Below are 23,990 nucleotides of genomic sequence, written 5' to 3'. Positions count from 1 at the left end.
AATTTTATAGATCTAAAAGATATCAGCTCTATGATAAAAAGTCTAAAGACACTTATAGTAAGTCATTAACAGATCCAAAGTTAAACAGGAAGTAGCTAAGTGGGGGGGGGGGGGGGGTACCACCAGCCCAGTACAGTGTCTATGTCCTATAAAAAGGCTGAGTGAAGAAGAGTTTCAGGATGTCGTACAGCAGCAGAAGGATGGAATATTCACAATAAGCGATGCTGAGCCTAGAGGCAGTCAAATGATGATTTTGCGACCCGGGCCAAGTGAAGTGCAGCTGGTAGACTCCTACATGGATGCAGAGTCACCGAATCCCAATTCCAGACTTTTCAAAGTGCTCCATCAAGAAACAAGTGAAAAGCTGTCAATGTGACAGCAAACCGGGTTTTCTTTTATGTGAACTGTATCCATAATCCATGTCAACCCGTATCCAGTGAAATGGATAAGGTGAAAGGGTACCCTATATGCAATATTTTGCCAAAAAATGACTAAGTTCAAAAGCTGGTATTTTTTTCATAAATAATCAGAAATCAAAATCCTAGCAATATGCACACCTCTGATATATGTACAATTGATCTGCAAAAGAACAACTTCCTATCTTGAAAACTGTAGGAGGAGTTATCCGTACAATGAGGGTACCCTATATGCAATATTTCGCCAAAAAATGACTAAGTTCAAAATTAAAGCTAGTATTTTTTTCCATAAATTATTGGAAATCTAAATCCTAGCAATATGCACACCTCTGATATATGTACAATTGATCTGCAAAAGAACAACTTCCTATCTTGAAAACTGTAGGAGGAGTTATCCGTACAATGAGGGTACCCTATATGCAATATTTTGCCAAAAAATGACTAAGTTCAAAAGCTAGTATTTTTTTCATAAATTATCGGAAATCTAAATCCTAACAATATGCACACCTCTGATATATGTACAATTGATCTGCAAAAGAACAACTTCCTACCTTGAAAACTGTCGGAGGAGTTATCCGTACAATGAGGGTACCCTATATGCAATTTTTTGCCAAAAAATGACTAAGTTCAAAAGCTGGTATTTTTTTCATTAATTATCAGAAATCGAAATCATAGCAATATGCACACCTCTGATATATGTACAATTGATCTGCAAAAGAACAACTTCCTATCTTGAAAACTGTAGGAGGAGTTATCCGTACAATGAGGGTACCCTATATGCAATATTTTGCCAAAAAATGACTAAGTTCCAAAGCTGGTATTTTTTTCATTAATTATCAGAAATCGAAATCCTAGCAATGTGCACACGTCTGATATATGTACAATTGATCTGCAAAAGAACAACTTCCTATCTTGAAAACTGTCGGAGGAGTTATCCGTACAATGAGGGTACCCTTTTGGCAGCCGCCCGTCCGCCCACCCGTCATTTTCACCATTTTAATAACCGGATTTTTCCTTTGTAAAACCCGGTTAAAAACTGCTAAACTATGGAACCATGCATTTAAAGAGCACTCACAGAAATTCCTGGACTTTGACGGTTCAATGGACTGGAACCAGCATGGGGAGGAAAAGAGAGGCCTGGCATGGATCCTTTACATTCGATGTAAGATGTGCCATTACACCAGTCACCGTGAAAAGCTGTATGAGGAAGTCAGTCGATCAGGAAGGGGACGGAGAGCCGCACAGTTTAATGTTGCCATGGCTGTCGGCCACTTGGGTACCAGCCTTACAACAGAGGGCATGCGTGGTATGCTTCTTTGCGCAAACATCGAACCAGCATCAGCCACCAACATTCATCAGACTTGCAACAAAGTAGGCAAAATCATCACTGATGTGAGCAAAAACAGCATGAAGAAAATAAGGCAGGACATTCAAGAGCTTAACGAGAAATGTGGACTTGCCAATACACCTATAAGAGCGGTAGGAGATGCCCGGTATAACAATGCCACCTTCAGTGCGATAGGGAAAACACCATTCCAAGCTGCCACACAAGTTAAATACACATTAAGTGAAAATGTTACCAAGAAGAACAATGTTGTGGCAGTGTTTTGTGGCAATAAACTGTGCAAGAAAGGCACCCATCTTAGAGCCAAGGGAAAGGAATTTACCTGCCCCGGACATGAAGGCTGCACTGCAACCATTCCTCCAGAGACCACCATTAAAGACAAAAAGAGATGGGCTGCGAAATGAATCAGTGAGCTGCAAAGTGATGACTGTCCACTCATCATTTCCCATTTCACCAGTGATGGAGATAGTGCTGCTGCTTCCGGTGCACCTGAAAAGCAAGGGCATATGATTGAAAACCTCAAAGACCTGCGCCACTTCTTTGAATCTCAGAGAAAACAGACTGCTAAGGCTCCATTCAGCAGTCACATGTTTCCTGGAAGAACAAAAGCTATGAGAGAATCCATGCAGAGGAGATTTGCCCTGGACCTGAAGCTTAGATGCAGGACCGAGTACGAAAACTGCTACAAACACTACTCCAGTGACTTACCTTTGATGAAACGGGCCATGTAAACTGCTGTCCGTTCCATCATCAGCTGCTACCAAGGACAGTGCGGAAAGTCCTGCCAACTTCATTCCTTCTCCTGTCGCGGACTGAAAAACAACAAGTGGAACTCTTCAGTGTTGCCTTGTGACTTTGAATTAAGCATGACAGAAGACATGTGCTTGTTAAAAGACTGTGTAAATCTGACTTTGGGACTTAATAATCTTGATAGAATTAAATATCACACTTGTACACAAACATCTGAATCTGTTAATAGGGCATATTCTAAACCAAATCCAAAATGTATTACAAGTAGTAGAAATTTTGAAAGTAGAATACATAAAGTTGTGCACTCACTCAATCAGGGTAATGGAAATTCAACATTGGAACTTTGTGAATCTGTAGGGGCACCTGTTGTAAAAGGAAGTAGAGTGGTCCATCATCTAAAACGACAGCAAAATAGGCAAAATTACTTTAAAATGAAACAAAAACTATTAAAGTATAAATTCCAAAGAAAACTTTATAGATCTAACAGATATCAGCTCTATGATAAAAAGTCTAAAGACACTTATAGTAAGTCATTAACAGATCCAAAGTTAAACAGGAAGTAGCTAAGTGGTGGGGAGGGGGGCCACCAGCCCACTACAGTGTCTATGTCCTATAAAAAGGCTGAGTAAAGAAGAGTTTTAGGATGTCGTACAGCAGCAGAAGGATGGAATATTCACAATAAGCGATGCTGAGCGTAGAGGCAGTCAAATGAAGATTTTGCGACCCGGGCCAAGTGAAGTGCAGCTGGTAGACTCCTACATGGATGCAGAGTCACCGAACCCCAATTCCAGACTTTTCAAAGTGCTCCATCAAGAAAAAACTGCTAAACTATGGAACCATGCATTTAAAGAGCACTCACAGAAATTCCGGGACTTTGACAGTTCACTGGACTGGAACCAGCATGGGGAGGAAAAGAGAGGCCTGGCATGGATCCTTTACATTCGATGTAAGAAGTGCACCAGTCACCGTGAAAAGCTGTACGAGGAAGTCAGTCGATCAGGAAGGGGACGGAGAGCCGCACAGTTTAATGTTGCCATGGCTGTCGGCCACTTGGGTACCAGCCTTACAACAGAGGGCATGCGTGGTATGCTTCTTTGCGCAAACATCGAAACAGCATCAGCCACCAACATTCATCAGACCTGCAACAAAGTAGGCAAAATCATCACTGATGTGAGCAAAAACAGCATGAAGAAAATAAGGCAGGACATTCAAGAGCTTAACGAGAAATGTGGACTTGCCAATACACCTATAAGAGCGGTAGGAGATGCCCGGTATAACAATGCCACCTTCAGTGCGATAGGGAAAACACCATTCCAAGCTGCCACACAAGTTAAATACACATTAAGTGAAAATGTTACCAAGAAGAACAATGTTGTGGCAGTGTTTTGTGGCAATAAACTGTGCAAGAAAGGCACCCATCTTAGAGCCAAGGGAAAGGAATTTACCTGCCCCGGACATGAAGGCTGCACTGCAACCATTCCTCCAGAGACCACCATTAAAGACAAAAAGAGATGGGCTGCGAAATGAATCAGTGAGCTGCAAAGTGATGACTGTCCACTCATCATTTCCCATTTCACCAGTGATGGAGATAGTGCTGCTGCTTCCGGTGCACCTGAAAAGCAAGGGCATATGATTGAAAACCTCAAAGACCTGCGCCACTTCTTTGAATCTCAGAGAAAACAGACTGCTAAGGCTCCATTCAGCAGTCACATGTTTCCTGGAAGAACAAAAGCTATGAGAGAATCCATGCAGAGGAGATTTGCCCTGGACCTGAAGCTTAGATGCAGGACCGAGTACGAAAACTGCTACAAACACTACTCCAGTGACTTACCTTTGATGAAACGGGCCATGTAAACTGCTGTCCGTTCCATCATCAGCTGCTACCAAGGACAGTGCGGAAAGTCCTGCCAACTTCATTCCTTCTCCTGTCGCGGACTGAAAAACAACAAGTGGAACTCTTCAGTGTTGCCTTGTGACTTTGAATTAAGCATGACAGAAGACATGTGCTTGTTAAAAGACTGTGTAAATCTGACTTTGGGACTTAATAATCTTGATAGAATTAAATATCACACTTGTACACAAACATCTGAATCTGTTAATAGGGCATATTCTAAACCAAATCCAAAATGTATTACAAGTAGTAGAAATTTTGAAAGTAGAATACATAAAGTTGTGCACTCACTCAATCAGGGTAATGGAAATTCAACATTGGAACTTTGTGAATCTGTAGGGGCACCTGTTGTAAAAGGAAGTAGAGTGGTCCATCATCTAAAACGACAGCAAAATAGGCAAAATTACTTTAAAATGAAACAAAAACTATTAAAGTATAAATTCCAAAGAAAACTTTATAGATCTAACAGATATCAGCTCTATGATAAAAAGTCTAAAGACACTTATAGTAAGTCATTAACAGATCCAAAGTTAAACAGGAAGTAGCTAAGTGGTGGGGAGGGGGGCCACCAGCCCACTACAGTGTCTATGTCCTATAAAAAGGCTGAGTAAAGAAGAGTTTTAGGATGTCGTACAGCAGCAGAAGGATGGAATATTCACAATAAGCGATGCTGAGCGTAGAGGCAGTCAAATGAAGATTTTGCGACCCGGGCCAAGTGAAGTGCAGCTGGTAGACTCCTACATGGATGCAGAGTCACCGAACCCCAATTCCAGACTTTTCAAAGTGCTCCATCAAGAAAAAACTGCTAAACTATGGAACCATGCATTTAAAGAGCACTCACAGAAATTCCGGGACTTTGACAGTTCACTGGACTGGAACCAGCATGGGGAGGAAAAGAGAGGCCTGGCATGGATCCTTTACATTCGATGTAAGAAGTGCACCAGTCACCGTGAAAAGCTGTACGAGGAAGTCAGTCGATCAGGAAGGGGACGGAGAGCCGCACAGTTTAATGTTGCCATGGCTGTCGGCCACTTGGGTACCAGCCTTACAACAGAGGGCATGCGTGGTATGCTTCTTTGCGCAAACATCGAAACAGCATCAGCCACCAACATTCATCAGACCTGCAACAAAGTAGGCAAAATCATCACTGATGTGAGCAAAAACAGCATGAAGAAAATAAGACAGGACATTCAAGAGCTTAACGAGAAATGTGGACTTGCCAATACACCTATAAGAGCGGTAGGAGATGCCCGGTATAACAATGCCACCTTCAGTGCGATAGGGAAAACACCATTCCAAGCTGCCACACAAGTTAAATACACATTAAGTGAAAATGTTACCAAGAAGAACAATGTTGTGGCAGTGTTTTGTGGCAATAAACTGTGCAAGAAAGGCACCCATCTTAGAGCCAAGGGAAAGGAATTTACCTGCCCCGGACATGAAGGCTGCACTGCAACCATTCCTCCAGAGACCACCATTAAAGACAAAAAGAGATGGGCTGCGAAATGCATCAGCTGCAAAGTGATGACTGTCCACTCATCATTTCCCATTTCACCAGTGATGGAGATAGTGCTGCTGCTTCCGGTGCATCTGAAAAGCAAGGGCATATGATTGAAAACCTCAAAGACCTGCGCCACTTCTTTGAATCTCAGAGAAAACAGACTGCTAAGGCTCCATTCAGCAGTCACATGTTTCCTGGAAGAACAAAGGCTATGAGAGAATCCATGCAGAGGAGATTTGCCCTGGACCTGAAGCTTAGATGCAGGACCGAGTACGAAAACTGCTACAAACACTACTCCAGTGACTTACCTTTGATGAAACGGGCCATGTAAACTGCTGTCCGTTCCATCATCAGCTGCTACCAAGGACAGTGCGGAAAGTCCTGCCAACTTCATTCCTTCTCCTGTCGCGGACTGAAAAACAACAAGTGGAACTCTTCAGTGTTGCCTCGTGACTTTGAATTAAGCATGACAGAAGACATGTGCTTGTTAAAAGACTGTGTAAATCTGACTTTGGGACTTAATAATCTTGATAGAATTAAATATCACACTTGTACACAAAAATCTGAATCTGTTAATAGGGCATATTTAAAATCAAATCCAAAATGTATTACAAGTAGTAGAAATTTTGAAAGTAGAATACATAAAGTTGTGCACTCACTCAATCAGGGTCATGGAAATTCAACATTGGAACTTTGTGAATCTGTAGGGGCACCTGTTGTAAAAGGAAGTAGAGTGGTCCATCATCTAAAACAACAGCAAAATAGGCAAAACTACTTTAAAATGAAACAAAAACTATTAAAATATAAATTCCAAAGAAAACTTTATAGATCTAACAGATATCAGCTCTATGATAAAAAGTCTAAAGACACTTATAGTAAGTCATTAACAGATCCAAAGTTAAACAGGAAGTAGCTAAGTGGTGGGGGGGGGGGGGGCCACCAGCCCACTACAGTGTCTATGTCCTATAAAAAGGCTGAGTAAAGAAGAGTTTTAGGATGTCGTACAGCAGCAGAAGGATGGAATATTCACAATAAGCGATGCTGAGCGTAGAGGCAGTCAAATGAAGATTTTGCGACCCGGGCCAAGTGAAGTGCAGCTGGTAGACTCCTACATGGATGCAGAGTCACCGAACCCCAATTCCAGACTTTTCAAAGTGCTCCATCAAGAAAAAACTGCTAAACTATGGAACCATGCATTTAAAGAGCACTCACAGAAATTCCGGGACTTTGACAGTTCACTGGACTGGAACCAGCATGGGGAGGAAAAGAGAGGCCTGGCATGGATCCTTTACATTCGATGTAAGAAGTGCACCAGTCACCGTGAAAAGCTGTACGAGGAAGTCAGTCGATCAGGAAGGGGACGGAGAGCCGCACAGTTTAATGTTGCCATGGCTGTCGGCCACTTGGGTACCAGCCTTACAACAGAGGGCATGCGTGGTATGCTTCTTTGCGCAAACATCGAAACAGCATCAGCCACCAACATTCATCAGACCTGCAACAAAGTAGGCAAAATCATCACTGATGTGAGCAAAAACAGCATGAAGAAAATAAGACAGGACATTCAAGAGCTTAACGAGAAATGTGGACTTGCCAATACACCTATAAGAGCGGTAGGAGATGCCCGGTATAACAATGCCACCTTCAGTGCGATAGGGAAAACACCATTCCAAGCTGCCACACAAGTTAAATACACATTAAGTGAAAATGTTACCAAGAAGAACAATGTTGTGGCAGTGTTTTGTGGCAATAAACTGTGCAAGAAAGGCACCCATCTTAGAGCCAAGGGAAAGGAATTTACCTGCCCCGGACATGAAGGCTGCACTGCAACCATTCCTCCAGAGACCACCATTAAAGACAAAAAGAGATGGGCTGCGAAATGCATCAGCTGCAAAGTGATGACTGTCCACTCATCATTTCCCATTTCACCAGTGATGGAGATAGTGCTGCTGCTTCCGGTGCATCTGAAAAGCAAGGGCATATGATTGAAAACCTCAAAGACCTGCGCCACTTCTTTGAATCTCAGAGAAAACAGACTGCTAAGGCTCCATTCAGCAGTCACATGTTTCCTGGAAGAACAAAGGCTATGAGAGAATCCATGCAGAGGAGATTTGCCCTGGACCTGAAGCTTAGATGCAGGACCGAGTACGAAAACTGCTACAAACACTACTCCAGTGACTTACCTTTGATGAAACGGGCCATGTAAACTGCTGTCCGTTCCATCATCAGCTGCTACCAAGGACAGTGCGGAAAGTCCTGCCAACTTCATTCCTTCTCCTGTGGTGGACTGAAAAACAACAAGTGGAACTCTTCAGTGTTGCCTCGTGACTTTGAATTAAGCATGACAGAAGACATGTGCTTGTTAAAAGACTGTGTAAATCTGACTTTGGGACTTAATAATCTTGATAGAATTAAATATCACACTTGTACACAAAAATCTGAATCTGTTAATAGGGCATATTCTAAACCAAATCCAAAATGTATTACAAGTAGTAGAAATTTTAAGTAGAATACATAAAGTTGTGCACTCACTCAATCAGGGTCATGGAAATTCAACATTGGAACTTTGTGAATCTGTAGGGGCACCTGTTGTAAAAAGAAGTAGAGTGGTCCATCATCTAAAACAACAGCAAAATAGGCAAAATTACTTTAAAATGAAACAAAAACTATTAAAATATAAATTCCAAATAAAATTTTATAGATCTAAAAGATATCAGCTCTATGATAAAAAGTCTAAAGACACTTATAGTAAGTCATTAACAGATCCAAAGTTAAACAGGAAGTAGCTAAGTGGGGGGGGGGGGGGTACCACCAGCCCAGTACAGTGTCTATGTCCTATAAAAAGGCTGAGTGAAGAAGAGTTTCAGGATGTCGTACAGCAGCAGAAGGATGGAATATTCACAATAAGCGATGCTGAGCCTAGAGGCAGTCAAATGATGATTTTGCGACCCGGGCCAAGTGAAGTGCAGCTGGTAGACTCCTACATGGATGCAGAGTCACCGAATCCCAATTCCAGACTTTTCAAAGTGCTCCATCAAGAAACAAGTGAAAAGCTGTCAATGTGACAGCAAACCGGGTTTTCTTTTATGTGAACTGTATCCATAATCCATGTCAACCCGTATCCAGTGAAATGGATAAGGTGAAAGGGTACCCTATATGCAATATTTTGCCAAAAAATGACTAAGTTCAAAAGCTGGTATTTTTTTCATAAATAATCAGAAATCAAAATCCTAGCAATATGCACACCTCTGATATATGTACAATTGATCTGCAAAAGAACAACTTCCTATCTTGAAAACTGTAGGAGGAGTTATCCGTACAATGAGGGTACCCTATATGCAATATTTCGCCAAAAAATGACTAAGTTCAAAATTAAAGCTAGTATTTTTTTCCATAAATTATTGGAAATCTAAATCCTAGCAATATGCACACCTCTGATATATGTACAATTGATCTGCAAAAGAACAACTTCCTATCTTGAAAACTGTAGGAGGAGTTATCCGTACAATGAGGGTACCCTATATGCAATATTTTGCCAAAAAATGACTAAGTTCAAAAGCTAGTATTTTTTTCATAAATTATCGGAAATCTAAATCCTAACAATATGCACACCTCTGATATATGTACAATTGATCTGCAAAAGAACAACTTCCTACCTTGAAAACTGTCGGAGGAGTTATCCGTACAATGAGGGTACCCTATATGCAATTTTTTGCCAAAAAATGACTAAGTTCAAAAGCTGGTATTTTTTTCATTAATTATCAGAAATCGAAATCATAGCAATATGCACACCTCTGATATATGTACAATTGATCTGCAAAAGAACAACTTCCTATCTTGAAAACTGTAGGAGGAGTTATCCGTACAATGAGGGTACCCTATATGCAATATTTTGCCAAAAAATGACTAAGTTCCAAAGCTGGTATTTTTTTCATTAATTATCAGAAATCGAAATCCTAGCAATGTGCACACGTCTGATATATGTACAATTGATCTGCAAAAGAACAACTTCCTATCTTGAAAACTGTCGGAGGAGTTATCCGTACAATGAGGGTACCCTTTTAGCAGCCGCCCGTCCGCCCACCCGTCATTTTCACCATTTTAATAACCGGATTTTTCCTTTGTAAAACCCGGTTAAAAACTGCTAAACTATGGAACCATGCATTTAAAGAGCACTCACAGAAATTCCTGGACTTTGACGGTTCAATGGACTGGAACCAGCATGGGGAGGAAAAGAGAGGCCTGGCATGGATCCTTTACATTCGATGTAAGATGTGCCATTACACCAGTCACCGTGAAAAGCTGTATGAGGAAGTCAGTCGATCAGGAAGGGGACGGAGAGCCGCACAGTTTAATGTTGCCATGGCTGTCGGCCACTTGGGTACCAGCCTTACAACAGAGGGCATGCGTGGTATGCTTCTTTGCGCAAACATCGAACCAGCATCAGCCACCAACATTCATCAGACTTGCAACAAAGTAGGCAAAATCATCACTGATGTGAGCAAAAACAGCATGAAGAAAATAAGGCAGGACATTCAAGAGCTTAACGAGAAATGTGGACTTGCCAATACACCTATAAGAGCGGTAGGAGATGCCCGGTATAACAATGCCACCTTCAGTGCGATAGGGAAAACACCATTCCAAGCTGCCACACAAGTTAAATACACATTAAGTGAAAATGTTACCAAGAAGAACAATGTTGTGGCAGTGTTTTGTGGCAATAAACTGTGCAAGAAAGGCACCCATCTTAGAGCCAAGGGAAAGGAATTTACCTGCCCCGGACATGAAGGCTGCACTGCAACCATTCCTCCAGAGACCACCATTAAAGACAAAAAGAGATGGGCTGCGAAATGAATCAGTGAGCTGCAAAGTGATGACTGTCCACTCATCATTTCCCATTTCACCAGTGATGGAGATAGTGCTGCTGCTTCCGGTGCACCTGAAAAGCAAGGGCATATGATTGAAAACCTCAAAGACCTGCGCCACTTCTTTGAATCTCAGAGAAAACAGACTGCTAAGGCTCCATTCAGCAGTCACATGTTTCCTGGAAGAACAAAAGCTATGAGAGAATCCATGCAGAGGAGATTTGCCCTGGACCTGAAGCTTAGATGCAGGACCGAGTACGAAAACTGCTACAAACACTACTCCAGTGACTTACCTTTGATGAAACGGGCCATGTAAACTGCTGTCCGTTCCATCATCAGCTGCTACCAAGGACAGTGCGGAAAGTCCTGCCAACTTCATTCCTTCTCCTGTCGCGGACTGAAAAACAACAAGTGGAACTCTTCAGTGTTGCCTTGTGACTTTGAATTAAGCATGACAGAAGACATGTGCTTGTTAAAAGACTGTGTAAATCTGACTTTGGGACTTAATAATCTTGATAGAATTAAATATCACACTTGTACACAAACATCTGAATCTGTTAATAGGGCATATTCTAAACCAAATCCAAAATGTATTACAAGTAGTAGAAATTTTGAAAGTAGAATACATAAAGTTGTGCACTCACTCAATCAGGGTAATGGAAATTCAACATTGGAACTTTGTGAATCTGTAGGGGCACCTGTTGTAAAAGGAAGTAGAGTGGTCCATCATCTAAAACGACAGCAAAATAGGCAAAATTACTTTAAAATGAAACAAAAACTATTAAAGTATAAATTCCAAAGAAAACTTTATAGATCTAACAGATATCAGCTCTATGATAAAAAGTCTAAAGACACTTATAGTAAGTCATTAACAGATCCAAAGTTAAACAGGAAGTAGCTAAGTGGTGGGGAGGGGGGCCACCAGCCCACTACAGTGTCTATGTCCTATAAAAAGGCTGAGTAAAGAAGAGTTTTAGGATGTCGTACAGCAGCAGAAGGATGGAATATTCACAATAAGCGATGCTGAGCGTAGAGGCAGTCAAATGAAGATTTTGCGACCCGGGCCAAGTGAAGTGCAGCTGGTAGACTCCTACATGGATGCAGAGTCACCGAACCCCAATTCCAGACTTTTCAAAGTGCTCCATCAAGAAAAAACTGCTAAACTATGGAACCATGCATTTAAAGAGCACTCACAGAAATTCCGGGACTTTGACAGTTCACTGGACTGGAACCAGCATGGGGAGGAAAAGAGAGGCCTGGCATGGATCCTTTACATTCGATGTAAGAAGTGCACCAGTCACCGTGAAAAGCTGTACGAGGAAGTCAGTCGATCAGGAAGGGGACGGAGAGCCGCACAGTTTAATGTTGCCATGGCTGTCGGCCACTTGGGTACCAGCCTTACAACAGAGGGCATGCGTGGTATGCTTCTTTGCGCAAACATCGAAACAGCATCAGCCACCAACATTCATCAGACCTGCAACAAAGTAGGCAAAATCATCACTGATGTGAGCAAAAACAGCATGAAGAAAATAAGACAGGACATTCAAGAGCTTAACGAGAAATGTGGACTTGCCAATACACCTATAAGAGCGGTAGGAGATGCCCGGTATAACAATGCCACCTTCAGTGCGATAGGGAAAACACCATTCCAAGCTGCCACACAAGTTAAATACACATTAAGTGAAAATGTTACCAAGAAGAACAATGTTGTGGCAGTGTTTTGTGGCAATAAACTGTGCAAGAAAGGCACCCATCTTAGAGCCAAGGGAAAGGAATTTACCTGCCCCGGACATGAAGGCTGCACTGCAACCATTCCTCCAGAGACCACCATTAAAGACAAAAAGAGATGGGCTGCGAAATGAATCAGTGAGCTGCAAAGTGATGACTGTCCACTCATCATTTCCCATTTCACCAGTGATGGAGATAGTGCTGCTGCTTCCGGTGCACCTGAAAAGCAAGGGCATATGATTGAAAACCTCAAAGACCTGCGCCACTTCTTTGAATCTCAGAGAAAACAGACTGCTAAGGCTCCATTCAGCAGTCACATGTTTCCTGGAAGAACAAAAGCTATGAGAGAATCCATGCAGAGGAGATTTGCCCTGGACCTGAAGCTTAGATGCAGGACCGAGTACGAAAACTGCTACAAACACTACTCCAGTGACTTACCTTTGATGAAACGGGCCATGTAAACTGCTGTCCGTTCCATCATCAGCTGCTACCAAGGACAGTGCGGAAAGTCCTGCCAACTTCATTCCTTCTCCTGTCGCGGACTGAAAAACAACAAGTGGAACTCTTCAGTGTTGCCTTGTGACTTTGAATTAAGCATGACAGAAGACATGTGCTTGTTAAAAGACTGTGTAAATCTGACTTTGGGACTTAATAATCTTGATAGAATTAAATATCACACTTGTACACAAACATCTGAATCTGTTAATAGGGCATATTCTAAACCAAATCCAAAATGTATTACAAGTAGTAGAAATTTTGAAAGTAGAATACATAAAGTTGTGCACTCACTCAATCAGGGTAATGGAAATTCAACATTGGAACTTTGTGAATCTGTAGGGGCACCTGTTGTAAAAGGAAGTAGAGTGGTCCATCATCTAAAACGACAGCAAAATAGGCAAAATTACTTTAAAATGAAACAAAAACTATTAAAGTATAAATTCCAAAGAAAACTTTATAGATCTAACAGATATCAGCTCTATGATAAAAAGTCTAAAGACACTTATAGTAAGTCATTAACAGATCCAAAGTTAAACAGGAAGTAGCTAAGTGGTGGGGAGGGGGGCCACCAGCCCACTACAGTGTCTATGTCCTATAAAAAGGCTGAGTAAAGAAGAGTTTTAGGATGTCGTACAGCAGCAGAAGGATGGAATATTCACAATAAGCGATGCTGAGCGTAGAGGCAGTCAAATGAAGATTTTGCGACCCGGGCCAAGTGAAGTGCAGCTGGTAGACTCCTACATGGATGCAGAGTCACCGAACCCCAATTCCAGACTTTTCAAAGTGCTCCATCAAGAAAAAACTGCTAAACTATGGAACCATGCATTTAAAGAGCACTCACAGAAATTCCGGGACTTTGACAGTTCACTGGACTGGAACCAGCATGGGGAGGAAAAGAGAGGCCTGGCATGGATCCTTTACATTCGATGTAAGAAGTGCACCAGTCACCGTGAAAAGCTGTACGAGGAAGTCAGTCGATCAGGAAGGGGACGGAGAGCCGCACAGTTTAATGTTGCCATGGCTGTCGGCCACTTGGGTACCAGCCTTACAACAGAGGGCATGCGTGGTATGCTTCTTTGCGCAAACATCGAAACAGCATCAGCCACCAACATTCATCAGACCTGCAACAAAGTAGGCAAAATCATCACTGATGTGAGCAAAAACAGCATGAAGAAAATAAGACAGGACATTCAAGAGCTTAACGAGAAATGTGGACTTGCCAATACACCTATAAGAGCGGTAGGAGATGCCCGGTATAACAATGCCACCTTCAGTGCGATAGGGAAAACACCATTCCAAGCTGCCACACAAGTTAAATACACATTAAGTGAAAATGTTACCAAGAAGAACAATGTTGTGGCAGTGTTTTGTGGCAATAAACTGTGCAAGAAAGGCACCCATCTTAGAGCCAAGGGAAAGGAATTTACCTGCCCCGGACATGAAGGCTGCACTGCAACCATTCCTCCAGAGACCACCATTAAAGACAAAAAGAGATGGGCTGCGAAATGCATCAGCTGCAAAGTGATGACTGTCCACTCATCATTTCCCATTTCACCAGTGATGGAGATAGTGCTGCTGCTTCCGGTGCATCTGAAAAGCAAGGGCATATGATTGAAAACCTCAAAGACCTGCGCCACTTCTTTGAATCTCAGAGAAAACAGACTGCTAAGGCTCCATTCAGCAGTCACATGTTTCCTGGAAGAACAAAGGCTATGAGAGAATCCATGCAGAGGAGATTTGCCCTGGACCTGAAGCTTAGATGCAGGACCGAGTACGAAAACTGCTACAAACACTACTCCAGTGACTTACCTTTGATGAAACGGGCCATGTAAACTGCTGTCCGTTCCATCATCAGCTGCTACCAAGGACAGTGCGGAAAGTCCTGCCAACTTCATTCCTTCTCCTGTCGCGGACTGAAAAACAACAAGTGGAACTCTTCAGTGTTGCCTCGTGACTTTGAATTAAGCATGACAGAAGACATGTGCTTGTTAAAAGACTGTGTAAATCTGACTTTGGGACTTAATAATCTTGATAGAATTAAATATCACACTTGTACACAAAAATCTGAATCTGTTAATAGGGCATATTTAAAATCAAATCCAAAATGTATTACAAGTAGTAGAAATTTTGAAAGTAGAATACATAAAGTTGTGCACTCACTCAATCAGGGTCATGGAAATTCAACATTGGAACTTTGTGAATCTGTAGGGGCACCTGTTGTAAAAGGAAGTAGAGTGGTCCATCATCTAAAACAACAGCAAAATAGGCAAAACTACTTTAAAATGAAACAAAAACTATTAAAATATAAATTCCAAAGAAAACTTTATAGATCTAACAGATATCAGCTCTATGATAAAAAGTCTAAAGACACTTATAGTAAGTCATTAACAGATCCAAAGTTAAACAGGAAGTAGCTAAGTGGTGGGGGGGGGGGGGGGGGGGGCCACCAGCCCACTACAGTGTCTATGTCCTATAAAAAGGCTGAGTAAAGAAGAGTTTTAGGATGTCGTACAGCAGCAGAAGGATGGAATATTCACAATAAGCGATGCTGAGCGTAGAGGCAGTCAAATGAAGATTTTGCGACCCGGGCCAAGTGAAGTGCAGCTGGTAGACTCCTACATGGATGCAGAGTCACCGAACCCCAATTCCAGACTTTTCAAAGTGCTCCATCAAGAAAAAACTGCTAAACTATGGAACCATGCATTTAAAGAGCACTCACAGAAATTCCGGGACTTTGACAGTTCACTGGACTGGAACCAGCATGGGGAGGAAAAGAGAGGCCTGGCATGGATCCTTTACATTCGATGTAAGAAGTGCACCAGTCACCGTGAAAAGCTGTACGAGGAAGTCAGTCGATCAGGAAGGGGACGGAGAGCCGCACAGTTTAATGTTGCCATGGCTGTCGGCCACTTGGGTACCAGCCTTACAACAGAGGGCATGCGTGGTATGCTTCTTTGCGCAAACATCGAAACAGCATCAGCCACCAACATTCATCAGACCTGCAACAAAGTAGGCAAAATCATCACTGATGTGAGCAAAAACAGCATGAAGAAAATAAGACAGGACATTCAAGAGCTTAACGAGAAATGTGGACTTGCCAATACACCTATAAGAGCGGTAGGAGATGCCCGGTATAACAATGCCACCTTCAGTGCGATAGGGAAAACACCATTCCAAGCTGCCACACAAGTTAAATACACATTAAGTGAAAATGTTACCAAGAAGAACAATGTTGTGGCAGTGTTTTGTGGCAATAAACTGTGCAAGAAAGGCACCCATCTTAGAGCCAAGGGAAAGGAATTTACCTGCCCCGGACATGAAGGCTGCACTGCAACCATTCCTCCAGAGACCACCATTAAAGACAAAAAGAGATGGGCTGCGAAATGCATCAGCTGCAAAGTGATGACTGTCCACTCATCATTTCCCATTTCACCAGTGATGGAGATAGTGCTGCTGCTTCCGGTGCATCTGAAAAGCAAGGGCATATGATTGAAAACCTCAAAGACCTGCGCCACTTCTTTGAATCTCAGAGAAAACAGACTGCTAAGGCTCCATTCAGCAGTCACATGTTTCCTGGAAGAACAAAGGCTATGAGAGAATCCATGCAGAGGAGATTTGCCCTGGACCTGAAGCTTAGATGCAGGACCGAGTACGAAAACTGCTACAAACACTACTCCAGTGACTTACCTTTGATGAAACGGGCCATGTAAACTGCTGTCCGTTCCATCATCAGCTGCTACCAAGGACAGTGCGGAAAGTCCTGCCAACTTCATTCCTTCTCCTGTCGCGGACTGAAAAACAACAAGTGGAACTCTTCAGTGTTGCCTCGTGACTTTGAATTAAGCATGACAGAAGACATGTGCTTGTTAAAAGACTGTGTAAATCTGACTTTGGGACTTAATAATCTTGATAGAATTAAATATCACACTTGTACACAAAAATCTGAATCTGTTAATAGGGCATATTTAAAATCAAATCCAAAATGTATTACAAGTAGTAGAAATTTTGAAAGTAGAATACATAAAGTTGTGCACTCACTCAATCAGGGTCATGGAAATTCAACATTGGAACTTTGTGAATCTGTAGGGGCACCTGTTGTAAAAGGAAGTAGAGTGGTCCATCATCTAAAACAACAGCAAAATAGGCAAAACTACTTTAAAATGAAACAAAAACTATTAAAATATAAATTCCAAAGAAAACTTTATAGATCTAACAGATATCAGCTCTATGATAAAAAGTCTAAAGACACTTATAGTAAGTCATTAACAGATCCAAAGTTAAACAGGAAGTAGCTAAGTGGTGGGGGGGGGGGGGGGGGGGGGGCCACCAGCCCACTACAGTGTCTATGTCCTATAAAAAGGCTGAGTAAAGAAGAGTTTTAGGATGTCGTACAGCAGCAGAAGGATGGAATATTCACAATAAGCGATGCTGAGCGTAGAGGCAGTCAAATGAAGATTTTGCGACCCGGGCCAAGTGAAGTGCAGCTGGTAGACTCCTACATGGATGCAGAGTCACCGAACCCCAATTCCAGACTTTTCAAAGTGCTCCATCAAGAAAAAACTGCTAAACTATGGAACCATGCATTTAAAGAGCACTCACAGAAATTCCGGGACTTTGACAGTTCACTGGACTGGAACCAGCATGGGGAGGAAAAGAGAGGCCTGGCATGGATCCTTTACATTCGATGTAAGAAGTGCACCAGTCACCGTGAAAAGCTGTACGAGGAAGTCAGTCGATCAGGAAGGGGACGGAGAGCCGCACAGTTTAATGTTGCCATGGCTGTCGGCCACTTGGGTACCAGCCTTACAACAGAGGGCATGCGTGGTATGCTTCTTTGCGCAAACATCGAAACAGCATCAGCCACCAACATTCATCAGACCTGCAACAAAGTAGGCAAAATCATCACTGATGTGAGCAAAAACAGCATGAAGAAAATAAGGCAGGACATTCAAGAGCTTAACGAGAAATGTGGACTTGCCAATACACCTATAAGAGCGGAAGGAGATGCCCGGTATAACAATGCCACCTTCAGTGCGATAGGGAAAACACCATTCCAAGCTGCCACACAAGTTACATACACATTAAGTGAAAATGTTACCAAGAAGAACAATGTTGTGGCAGTGTTTTGTGGCAATAAACTGTGCAAGAAAGGCACCCATCTTAGAGCCAAGGGAAAGGAATTTACCTGCCCCGGACATGAAGGCTGCACTGCAACCATTCCTCCAGAGACCACCATTAAAGACAAAAAGAGATGGGCTGCGAAATGAATCAGTGAGCTGCAAAGTGATGACTGTCCACTCATCATTTCCCATTTCACCAGTGATGGAGATAGTGCTGCTGCTTCCGGTGCATCTGAAAAACAAGGGCATATGATTGAAAACCTCAAAGACCTGCGCCACTTCTTTGAATCTCAGAGAAAACAGACTGCTAAGGCTCCATTCAGCAGTCACATGTTTCCTGGAAGAACAAAAGCTATGAGAGAACCCATGCAGAGGAGATTTGCCCTGGACCTGAAGCTTAGATGCAGGACCGAGTACGAAAACTGCTACAAACACTACTCCAGTGACTTACCTTTGATGAAACGGGCCATGTAAACTGCTGTCCGTTCCATCATCAGCTGCTACCAAGGACAGTGCGGAAAGTCCTGCCAACCTCATTCCTTCTCCTGTCGCGGACTGAAAAACAACAAGTGGAACTCTTCAGTGTTGCCTTGTGACTTTGAATTAAGCATGACAGAAGACATGCGCTTGTTAAAAGACTGTGTAAATCTGACTTTGGGACTTAATAATCTTGATAGAATTAAATATCACACTTATACACAAAAATCTGAATCTGTTAATAGGGCATATTTTAAAATCAAATCCAAAATGTATTACAAGTAGTAGAAATTTTGAAAGTAGAATTCATAAAGTTGTGCACTCACTCAATCAGGGTCATGGAAATTCAACATTGGAACTTTGTGAATCTGTAGGGGCACCTGTTGTAAAAGGAAGTAGAGTGGTCCATCATCTAAAACAACAGCAAAATAGGCAAAATTACTTTAAAATGAAACAAAAACTATTAACTATGGAAGAACAAAAGCTATGAGAGAATCCATGCAGAGGAGATTTACCCTGGACCTGAAGCTTAGATGCAGGACCGAGTACGAAAACTGCTACAAACACTACTTCAGTGACTTGCCGTATTTTCCCGATGACCTGTCGATGCGGATGACTCGTCAAATTCCTCATTTTTGGCCAAAATTTTAACAAAATCCTACGATACGTCGATTTAGACCATACGTCGATCTTATCACTTCAAAATGGCGTATTAAAACTGCAGTTACATTATCAGTGTATGATGCCATGATGTCCCCGATATTGCTACCAATTATTATCAATGATTAACAGTTAAACAATTACGCTTTATACTTATGCATCATATTTTCAAATACCAGCAACATCTACAAAGTCGCTTGCATTTTAAACAATTCCCAATATCGCATGTTATGCTAAACTAAACTTACTTTGTCAGAAATATTTTATTCCCAAGCATTAAAATAATTATCCACTCTGACTATCGCCAGTGTATTCGCCGTTACATAACTAGCCACCTGTTGACTCAGCGCGTGGTCAATGTTTGTTTAACAATTTCCGGTGTCATGGGCATGCCCCCGTCTCGTGTCGGACTTCAAAGGGGGATCTCAAGTGCAGAAAGCTTAGCAATTACTATATGATTTGATGAAACTTGTTTACTTTGTATCCAGTAATGCAGTTACACGCTATTGTTTTACATAGTCACTGTTAGAAATAGATCGATCATTTGTACGACTTGATAATGACGATATACGACATACATACGTTTCAAAAAAAAATTTACCAAACAATAATCAAAGAATTGGACAATAATTAATCAATGAACTATAACCACTCTTATAACGGTACTCTTTATATACACAAGGAGTGAAATTGCCATATAGATCTCAGCCTTAGGGCAAGATTATTAACACAACCGGTGTCAGCCTATTGTATAAACAGTAGTATTGATAATTGCCGATTACATATTTTAAGATTGAATTTGACCATTAAATATTTCTGATTTATACTTTCCACTAACAACTCTTTACTAATAAAATAATCAAATTTAAAAAACATCCCCCGGACCTACTGCAATATTTTCTTCCATTCAAATTTGGTTTCAATTTTACTGCGCAATGTTATCTTATACTATTAGTGATACATAGAACCATGAAACAATGTGTTTATAAAAACGGAACGGTAAAACTTTTAATTGATTAAAGACAATGTAACATTTTTTAATAACTGTTGTTATAATTATGTATTTAAGTGTTAACAGATGAGTGAAATGATAATTATTAAAGATGAACAGTGAATTCAACAACGTAATTTTCAATCACACAGCCAACTCAAGATTATTAAAACCAAGATTTTAAATGCTATTTTTAACAATTTTCTGACCTCGAGCCTACGACAAGTCAAACAAGACGATAAGTCGGGTGATCTGCTTCAGAGAAAAAAAATACCGACTAATCGTCGGAAAAATACCGTACCTTTGATGAAACAGGCCATGTAAACTGCTGTCCGTTCCATCAACAGCTGCTACCAAGGACAACTTCATTCCTTCTCCTGTCGCGGACTGAAAAACAACAAGTGGAACTCTTCAGTGTTGCCTCGTGACTTTGAATTAAGCATGACAGAAGACATGTGCTTGTTAAAAGACTGTGTAAATCTGACTTTGGGACCTAATAATCTTGATAGAATTAAATACATGTATCACACTTGTACACAAAAATCTGAATCTGTTAATAGGGCATATTTAAAATCAAATCCAAAATGTATTACAAGTAGTAGAAATTTTGAAAGTAGAATACATAAAGTTGTGCACTCACTCAATCAGGGTCATGGAAATTCAACATTGGAACTTTGTGAATCTGTAGGGGCACCTGTTGTAAAAGGAAGTAGAGTGGTCCATCATCTAAAACAACAGCAAAATAGGCAAAATTACTTTAAAATGAAACAAAAACTATTAAAATATAATTCCAAAGAAAATTTTATAGAACTAAAAGATATCAGCTCTATGATAAAAAGTCTAAAGACACTTATAGTAAGTCACTAACAGATCCAAAGTTAAACAGGAAGTAGCTAAGTGGGGGGGGGGGGGGGGGGTGTAGTTAGTAGTTTGAAATGTTTGTTATATTATCAGGCACGTAGCATCAGGGGGGGCCAGGCCCCCCCACTTTTTCTCGCAGCAACGAATTTTTTAAAATTTACATATAAAAAAATGAATTATAATGGAGTTGGCCCCCCCCCACTTTTTTGGAAGTTAGTAAAAAATTGATATGAAAATTAGGAAATGAGTACTCAAATTGAAGGTACTCCCCCCCCCCCCCCCCCCCCCCCCCCACGGATTAGGAATTTCATGATTTGGAGAGAAAAAATTTTTGGTTAAGGAAATTTTTTTTTTTTGGAAGTATAGTTGAGTCTACCCCCCCCCCCCCACGGATTAGGGTTTTGAAGATTTTTGGAAACTTAAATTTCCCTTATTTTTTTTTTTTTTGGCTTGTCAAGATTTTTTGGATGGGTCTGGCCCCCCCACTTTCAAAAACGATGCTACGTGCCTGATTATACCTATCATATGAATTTTGTATTACATTTAATGATTGCTCTGTTTAAATAATGTGCACTGAATGTATGGTAATGTGTGAATGATGAGAGTGTGTAAAATGTGAAATGTCCTTTTATGGGGTTCTCAGTTCATGTAAATATGTTATATTTTTCTTTGTTTATCTGATTAAAATTATTGCAAACAATTATCTTGATTTTCTTACCTGTCTGATGTACACAACAACGAGGACTGAGACGATTGATTGAAATACGGGTATACAGGTGTCAAATTTCACCGTTGGTGACAAGACAGCATCCCGCATTGTTTATCCGCCATTGTTGATCTTTAACAAGGGAGACAACTCCTGAAATTCGAAAAAATGCAATTTAAATAAAAGTTCATGTTTCTCTTTAGGTCTCACACAAGGAGTTAATTTCACTATATGTTACTATATAGCTTTAATTCAGTTACGGTAATTAACTATACTCTCAGCATATAATTCATGAACGAGAAATTTTAGTTAAATGCTTCAAGAAAAATTTTAGATCAGAAAAATAACGCCTTATGCGGTTTCTAAGAGAGATAATTGATAGTAAACATACCTACCCCCAAATACACGTGGGTTCCACATGTTGACAAACAGGCTCAGCACCATCCAGGAAGTTGCATCATGCGCATCTAAAAAAATAATTCCATTGAAATTAGTGTGACAATTCCAATAATTCTCCTCGCCACTGAGTCCAAAATCAATACTATAGGCCTAAAATAAGGTGCCAAAAAAGGAAGAAAGAAAAGAAATTGTCTCCATATATATGGAACTACAATTGACTAAGTTCAGTTTGATTGGCTATTTCCTTGCGTAAGACCTTTAACACGATTATAAATAAGGTTTATCATGAACATTGTTTATCCTTTCCAATGGTGTATCACTCCTAATGTATCGTGCACGTATGTATATACTGTTCTATCGTGCATTAATCCTATCTGATCATGCGTGAATCCTATTCTATTGATTATCTTGTAAAAAATAACTTTGTTGGTATTGAACAGCTAGATTATTGTCAGCCCTGTTAAAATTTAACCAGCCTGGAGAAAACAGTTGACATATGTTTATTTTCTTCATTCAGAATCAGGTATTATTTTTCATATAAAACATTAAAAAATCAGTTTTCCATTTTCATTATGTCATAAACTTTTTTTTTCTTTTATTGTTTTGTTATCTTCTACCTTTCTTGTCAGGGCTAGTTGACATAATAATTAGTCTGTAACATCATGTCTAAGAACTCTCACATGTCACTTGAAGTTACACTCTACTTGAATTAAATGCTTGTTTTGATAGATGTTAATGACCATTAAAGGAAAGCATAAGTGTGACTAAGTTTTAATCAATTAAAAAGTCTTAAATCGCCGATCCCCACATTATATACGCTTTGCAAAAATAAAAAAAATACCACGTCCAGTCCAGTGCTCATATAAACAAATTTGTTTGTCCGTGCCAAAAAAAACACTACTCCACTATACCTAAATTTCATAGATTTCAAGATAGCCTTTGACAGTATTCACAGAAACACACTTTGAAAATAGTAAGAGCTTATGAAGTGCCAGAGAAATTTGTATCCTTCATCAAGTACATACACATTTTGTATGTGCAGTCATTCTAACTAACAAGGAGACTGGTTCTCAGTCAAGTCAGGAGTCAGATATAGATGGATTATCTCTGCCATTTTGTTTCTGATTGCCATCAACTGGGTATTGTAGAAAACAAGAGATGAGGCATTACTTGGTTCATAATGTCAATTTTAGAGGACCTCGATTTTGCCTATGAAATTGCACTACTGTCATCTCAACAAGACCATATGCAAGAGAAATCATAAATATTTAGCCATTAATATGCCATTCAAATTGGCCTTGACCAGAATACCAAGAAAACTAAAGAAAAGGGTTCTGAATCAATACTTTGAATCTGAAAAAAACATACATAATCACAAATTACAGATAATTTATTGTATCATATACAATATATGATATTATATATAATGCAATATTTTATAATTAATATGATACAATAATAACAATTATATCATGTATTGCAATATCATATGAAATAATATCATGTACAGTAATAAAATATTAAATAATACAATATCATACAATATTGTATCATAATATACAATACTATACATAACAATATCATGATACAATATCATATCATCAAAAAATTGATACAATATCATATCGTATCATATAACTTTTCACAATATAACATTTCATATTATATTGTATCATATTAAACAATTAGTGTATCATATCATAAATAACCATATCATAGGAATCATGTTATATCATTTAACCAAACACTTCTATCAAGTTAGTTTGAGTAAGGTTGGAGATTTTT

The 23,990-nt window shown here is 40.3% G+C and overlaps 1 long non-coding RNA gene across 2 annotated transcripts; it reads right to left on the bottom strand.

The window, feature by feature from the left end:
• Window positions 1-18,914: 18,914 nt before the first annotated feature.
• Window positions 18,915-22,496, bottom strand: LOC136273508 (uncharacterized). 2 transcript variants are annotated; one of them, XR_010711672.1, is made up of 5 exons: window positions 22,202-22,496; window positions 21,819-21,959; window positions 20,880-20,965; window positions 20,541-20,626; window positions 18,915-19,000 (listed from the first exon to the last, which is right to left on the bottom strand). It is a non-coding gene; the product is annotated as an uncharacterized lncRNA (long non-coding RNA). The 2 variants fall into 2 exon arrangements; XR_010711670.1 differs by lacking the exon at window positions 18,915-19,000 and having other exon boundaries at window positions 19,858-20,626; window positions 22,202-22,493.
• Window positions 22,497-23,990: the final 1,494 nt, after the last annotated feature.

Source organism: Magallana gigas, chromosome 1 (assembly GCF_963853765.1).
Source record: "Magallana gigas chromosome 1, xbMagGiga1.1, whole genome shotgun sequence".
NCBI lineage: Eukaryota > Metazoa > Mollusca > Bivalvia > Ostreida > Ostreidae > Magallana > Magallana gigas.
This window is presented reverse-complemented; position numbering and strand designations above follow the sequence as displayed.